Below are 6,000 nucleotides of genomic sequence, written 5' to 3' on the forward strand. Positions count from 1 at the left end.
AATGTTATAAACTTATCACGAAAATTCAAGATCATATGCATTCTCAAAAAGTCTAAGGGAAAAAAAAATTGGCTTTATACCCTACGACCATTCCTGGCTTTCTGCCTGGCCATTCTCCTATCTTGGAGAAAACATGGTAGATACCCCCAGCTGAGTTTATAAGTTCAAAGGTGAGCTCCCAGAAGCTGGGTTTGAGGATCAAAGTCTGGACTTTGATCTAAAAGGTGAAGGTACAGGGCTGATTTGAACTGCTGCTCCCAATATTTGTAATTCAAGAATTATTTCAGAGTGTTGAGATACAGCAGACTAGGACTGTTTCATTACGCTCTGAAATAAAGTAATCTTTACAGTCCTGCAACTCTTCCTTCTTGAGGGTCTTCTATCTCACCCAGACTTCCCAGCCCAGGTCAACCTTCTTTGCCCCTAGCTGGGTCACAGTGGAAGCCACCTTTCACAGTCCAGAGAATCTGCCTGAACTTCCTGGCTTTTCTACCGAGTCTGCCAGAAGGTCTCTAAACATAGCCTCTTTCCTTCTTTTCCTGCATTTGAGAGACCACAAAGAGCCTTCCCTTTCTGCTTCAGGTGTAGATGAGGTAATCAAAGGAAGAGGCAGGTTTCTGTCTTCAGTTCTTGTTTCTGGAGAGCTCTTTTCCCCTCAGACTGAAGATGCTGTCCAGATAGGGCCAGTTCCCACTACTAAGAAACTGAAGAGGTGGCAAGTCAGTTTTCACTATGGTCCTTAATGAGATGGTTTTGTCTGTATGCCATGCAGGGGTGCCTTAAAGCTGAGTGAGTGAATGCTTCTTGTGGATTGCTGATCCAGAAAGCAGGGTGAAATGGCATTCAGCTACTATGTGTGACCCAGTACCATGTAAGCATGGGCTTCCATGGACCCGGAAGGTAGGGAATTAGGAGGACCATATTCACTAAATTTCATAACTGGTGGTACTGCCTATAAATGGTTGCACTGAATTTAATTTCTTTTGTCTCCTGAAGACAATCATAAAGTGAACAGTGACCCTACTGTAATTTTACAATGCATGTGCAGAAGCTCAGGAGATAACATTCACTCATGTTTGCCTTATTGGTACTTCCTCTGTGCTTTTTATATGTGTACGAAACTTTGGTTATGAAATACATGTTGTACTGAGGTTACCAATGGCTAAAATGCTGTGCTTTGTGCCAAATGAAATGTCTCTGATGAAGTGCTGAGAGCATGGCATATACAGTGCCTGTACACATTGCACTCCAAAAAATTCTGCAAAGCCTGTGACCTCAAGCAAAGCAACCGACAGTCTGGGCAGCAAACTAACTTGGGGAGTTTTCACAAAACATTTCAGGTTTTTAATCAGTGTCATTCTTTTCAGCCCATTTCATCTCCTTACCCATGATCAAAGCACACCAGAGACCCTAAATGCAAGGAGCACGCTGCCAGGGTTGTTCTTACACACATTTCTGATTGGGGAGGATGCTGGATCTCCAGGCTTGCCCACTTATAAAGGCTTACTGGACTTCCATTTCTCTCAAGGGGAAGAGGATCCTCTGAACTTTATCCCAGCTTCAGATCAATGAACCTGGGAGCAATGCTCACGTTACAAGGTGAAGCACTTTATTGCTATGAAGAACCTATAGGATGATGATGTTGGCATCAGCAATGAAAAATTATTAGGGGCCTGATCTGAACTGGTCTCTGGTATCTCAACAGGAAGATAAATGTGGTTAGCAAGAACTTGTAGAATCAGAGGATATGCAGGCAAAGCTAGTCATTTGTGGTGTGATATAAAGCACAAGGAGAAGCAACACAGGAAATACAAGATCATGAGAGAATTGAAAATCAGGGCTTCATCGAAGAGCTCATTCATTTCTACTAAGTATACTTTGAAATTATTAGTTATCAAACAAGAGAGTAGATCACAATAAGCTACCCAATTCTTTTATCTAAAAAAGTGTCTGTGTAGCTGTAAGTCATTTCAATGCTATCAGTAAAATTAAACACCAGATGAACTCCTTAACCTTCTATGTAGACTAACCCAGAAGTTAGAGCTATTTAAAGAAGGTAACACTGGTAGCTGGTGTCTCCCCCAGAATATTAATATGAGGAGGAAACAGGTATTTTTTGTACAAAACTGAGATAACAGATCCACTGGGATCTGTGTTCTATTGTAGCAGGTATGACCAAATACTTGGCTGGAATGAGAATGAACACCCATCCCTGAAAGCTTCTGAAATGTCAAAAAATTTGATTTTTGCTTTGAATATGTAACTTATCAAATGATCAGATTTTAAGGAGCAAGGGTTTTAGCTGACTAGGCTAGTTTCTGGTACCAATTAACCTGATTCATCTCTAATTCTGGATTCTCATTTTTTTCAGTCATGGATGAACCAGTTTGGAAGAGTTAATAAAACAAGTCATTCTTCACGTATTTTTAGAACCCAACTTTTCCTATAAAACAAATTCTGGGCAAGATTTCTCACTTCCGGTTTCTGTCCAGATGTTAAAGATTTGGAACTACTGGAAGAAAAGCTGACCTCATGGTATTTCCATCAGGTTCCACCAGTGGAACAACTGGAAACCTCATGAGGAAAGCCCTTCTCTGTCTGTGTTCAGACTAGTTTTGCAGACTCAAGAGCTTAGGAAACTTTGGATAAGCTTTGAATAAGCATCAAAATATTTGGATGCTTATCAGAAGTGAAACTAAAGTGAACATTATGAAGTTCATTCATCATTCTTTTTAAAAGCCACACAAGTGGTAACTAAATAGCAGGATCACATAGAAACAGAACTAATTGTACATTAATCATAATCAATTAGCTTTTTCCCATGTCAAAAAATAATACTTCTTTTATGCAAAATGGAAACTATATGCTAAACAAAAGTGCAACATTATAACAAAAAAATTCAAAGAGCTGAAAGTTGCAGTTGTAGAGCAAAAGCAATACATTTGTACAGATGTATAAACCCTTCATGACTTTTAAGAGAATAAAGGAAAAAAAATGAGACAGTTCAGAGTTTGAGATTAGGTAGCTATCAACTGCTCTTCTAGAACTTTTCACTGTGTTCAAGCTCAAACTGCAATAGTTACATAGCAGTATTTTAAGCCACTATTGTACAGTATGCTTTTATATGTATGAGTAAAACATTCTTGCAGTCCTACTTTTCAATAAATTATACCAAAAAGAGAACAATATTCATTCAAAACTAGGTGAAAAACTGACCTTCCTTTATAACGTAAATTCAATTTCTTGTGCATATGCTTTATTATAAATTACGTGAGCATATTGTATCTGTTCCACAGAACAAGAAAGAAATATGTCTGTTTCTTGAGCCTGAAGTACTTAATGGAGTTATACAGGTAACATCTGGTCTGGCAGCTTTCAGCTCCCCAAATTGAATGATTAAGTACACTTTAAAAGCTGAACTAGATAGGACAGACTTTGGTGTGAGTTCAGAGCAATGATTCATGCTTCAGACTGCCAGGACACAGCCAGTACAAAAACTGTTAGTTAAAATTAAAAAGTACTTGCCATTAAGAGTATGATCTCAGAGAAAAAAAAAAAAACTGCACTTAATTTCAAAGCACATTTTAAATTGCCCCAACCATAATATCCGAATACATGACAACACAGCACCCTTGTGAAAAGATGCTGCCTTATCCTTATTTTCCAAATAGGGTACTGCCACACAGAGGTATTAACGGAAAAATTACAGAAAACAGCTCATATGTTAAATGTCCAGCCTGAAATACTTAGGATATAATTTTCCATTGTGATTTTCATGCTCTATTTAAAACACTTCTATATTTTGAAAGTATATTCCTCACATGTAGCTGGAAGTACTCAGCTGCCCTCATAGTAAAAGCTAACAGGGAAGAGGAAATACAGCAGTTAATCATGATTTTTTAAATAAAGCTGGGACCTTGAGGAGGGTGCAGTAAGTAATGAAAGGTTATATCTAAATATACGTCATTATGTGGTTACTTTCTACCATGTCCATCTCACTGAGCTTCTCTCCAGGAATAAGTCCTATACTCACCTCTCTTTGAAACAGGATCATCTAACTCCAGAATTTCCACTTAAGCTGCCATATTTTACTCCAACTTCACCTGAAACTGTTACAATATCCTTGTTAGGACCTACAACTAAAGAAGAAAAAGCTGTGAGAGAAAAAAAGCTCATCTGAAACAGGTTACAATTTATTTATTTGAAGGAATGCTGCTAAATGAGCCAAAATGAATTCAGAATTACCAGATTATATATATCTGCCTTACCCAAATTTGGATGTTTCCAGAAGATGATTTAGGAATCCACACTTCTGCAGAACGGATTACTCCTTCTTTGTATCTTCTTTTCCTTTCACAGTCAGAACATAAAGTTGTGAAAAAATATGCAGATAAAAAGAAAATAAAAGAAAAATCAAAGCTATATCCATGTTATGAGAATGATTACTAGAACAGGAATATCTTTTTGCGAATGTGGAGGATGAGGAGAAATACCAGTGATTTTGCACAGAACAGTGATAGAACAAGGAAAGAAATTCAGTAATGGAGAAAAACACACCAAAACTTTTAGACTGCTCTAATTCAGAGTTGCAATGGAAGACCAAGTCCTCCATCTGAATATGCTTAATTCATTGTGAAAGGTGAGCTAGATGCATATGTTTTCAATTTATTTTATTTATTTTTAAACACTGCTGTGACTGTCATCATCAAAGCAAGAATGCATCTACTCATATTGCAACATGAATGTGCAATGAATGTCCCATGAATTTACCATTTAGTGAAGACGAAATTATAAATAATTTATAATATAGATGTTCTTTCTATATAAATTTATAATTATAAAGAGTATGTTTGCAGAATGTGCTTATAACTTGTCATAGACAAAGTGAATTGAATTCACTTAATTTCTTTTACTGTTACTTCTATGCTCATGCCTTGGATGGTTATACTTATGTCTTTGTCTTTAATTTAAGAGAGAGAGTGTAAGAAAAACAGTTGGGGTTATATTTCTTTATGATGAATAAATAGGACCTGGAAAAATTTGGTGGGAGGGGGAATGTCTGCTTCTCTACTGTGAAATCAAAGCTTGGCAAAAAATATGCAAGGAGGAAAGAAAATATTTGTCATTTAATCCTGTGTGAAACTTTGATGTTTCATTCTTACTGTTATAATTTCTTTCCTTCCTGCCCTGCTTCCCCCTCCCTTCCTTGTCCCTTCACCCCACACCTTCCTCCCTGACAAGCATATGATGGTAACGTTTTTTAAATTAGACATTCTAAATTCGATGTTATTCAGCTTAACTCTACACGACGACCTACTTAAGTGAAAAATTCTGACACGATTTTAAAGTATTCAAAAATCAATATTTTCAGAGTATTTTGAAAAGAGTAGGTTATTGTTTATATATATATATAAAAAATGAAAACCAAGCCTTTATTACCTAGATATATTCAGTCATTTCCCTGAATTGTATTAAATTTTTGAAAGCATAACAAAAAGAACAAACTGTACTACAAAGTCTGTCAAAACCTCTTCCTTAATGAGAGAAAGAAAGAAAGAAAGAAAAAGAAAGAAAAGAAAGGAAGAAAGACCCACCTCTAACTTCGTCATAATTTTAAGCACTGTTTTGCATTTTTGCTTGTGAAATACAGACCAGTCCTACCCTCCATAGAGGCATCTCCCATACTCTTTTGCTGGAACTTTAACTTCCTTAAGCATTACTTTATATGTGGATAAATTATATATATCCATATGAAGTAATCCTGTCAGAACTAGGAGTGTTCGGGGAGGGTAAGTGCAGAAGCAGCCAGTAGCATAATCCCCCACATACCACAGCCGTCTCCCCAGGGCTGTGATTAAAAAGACACTGGACAGATGAAACTACTCACAGAGACAGCAAGAGTCTGTCACTTACCCATGGCAGATTCCAGCAGATGGGAAGAAACCACTCATTTCTTTCTGAAACGAGGAGCAAAACTTGCCCATGGACCAAGACACACAA

The 6,000-nt window shown here is 37.1% G+C and overlaps 1 protein-coding gene across 6 annotated transcripts in view; it reads right to left on the reverse strand.

Annotated features, from left to right (window-relative positions):
* ADGRG6 (adhesion G protein-coupled receptor G6) overlaps positions 1-5,459 on the reverse strand; it is a 121,204-nt gene extending 115,745 nt beyond the window's left edge. For 3 of the 6 annotated variants that reach the window (XM_080588073.1, XM_080588060.1, XM_080588058.1), the window contains exon 1: positions 4,034-4,114. The gene's annotated coding sequence lies outside the window, so the exon portion shown is untranslated. Of the gene's footprint in view, positions 1-4,033 lie in introns of all 6 variants that reach the window. The other 3 variants (XM_080588055.1, XM_080588072.1, XM_080588070.1) reach the window with 3 other exon arrangements.
* Between the last annotated feature and the right edge of the window lie 541 nt (positions 5,460-6,000).

The sequence above is a fragment of the Anser brachyrhynchus genome (genome assembly GCF_964034855.1).
Source record: "Anser brachyrhynchus genome assembly, chromosome: 3".
Classification (NCBI taxonomy): Eukaryota; Metazoa; Chordata; class Aves; order Anseriformes; family Anatidae; genus Anser; species Anser brachyrhynchus.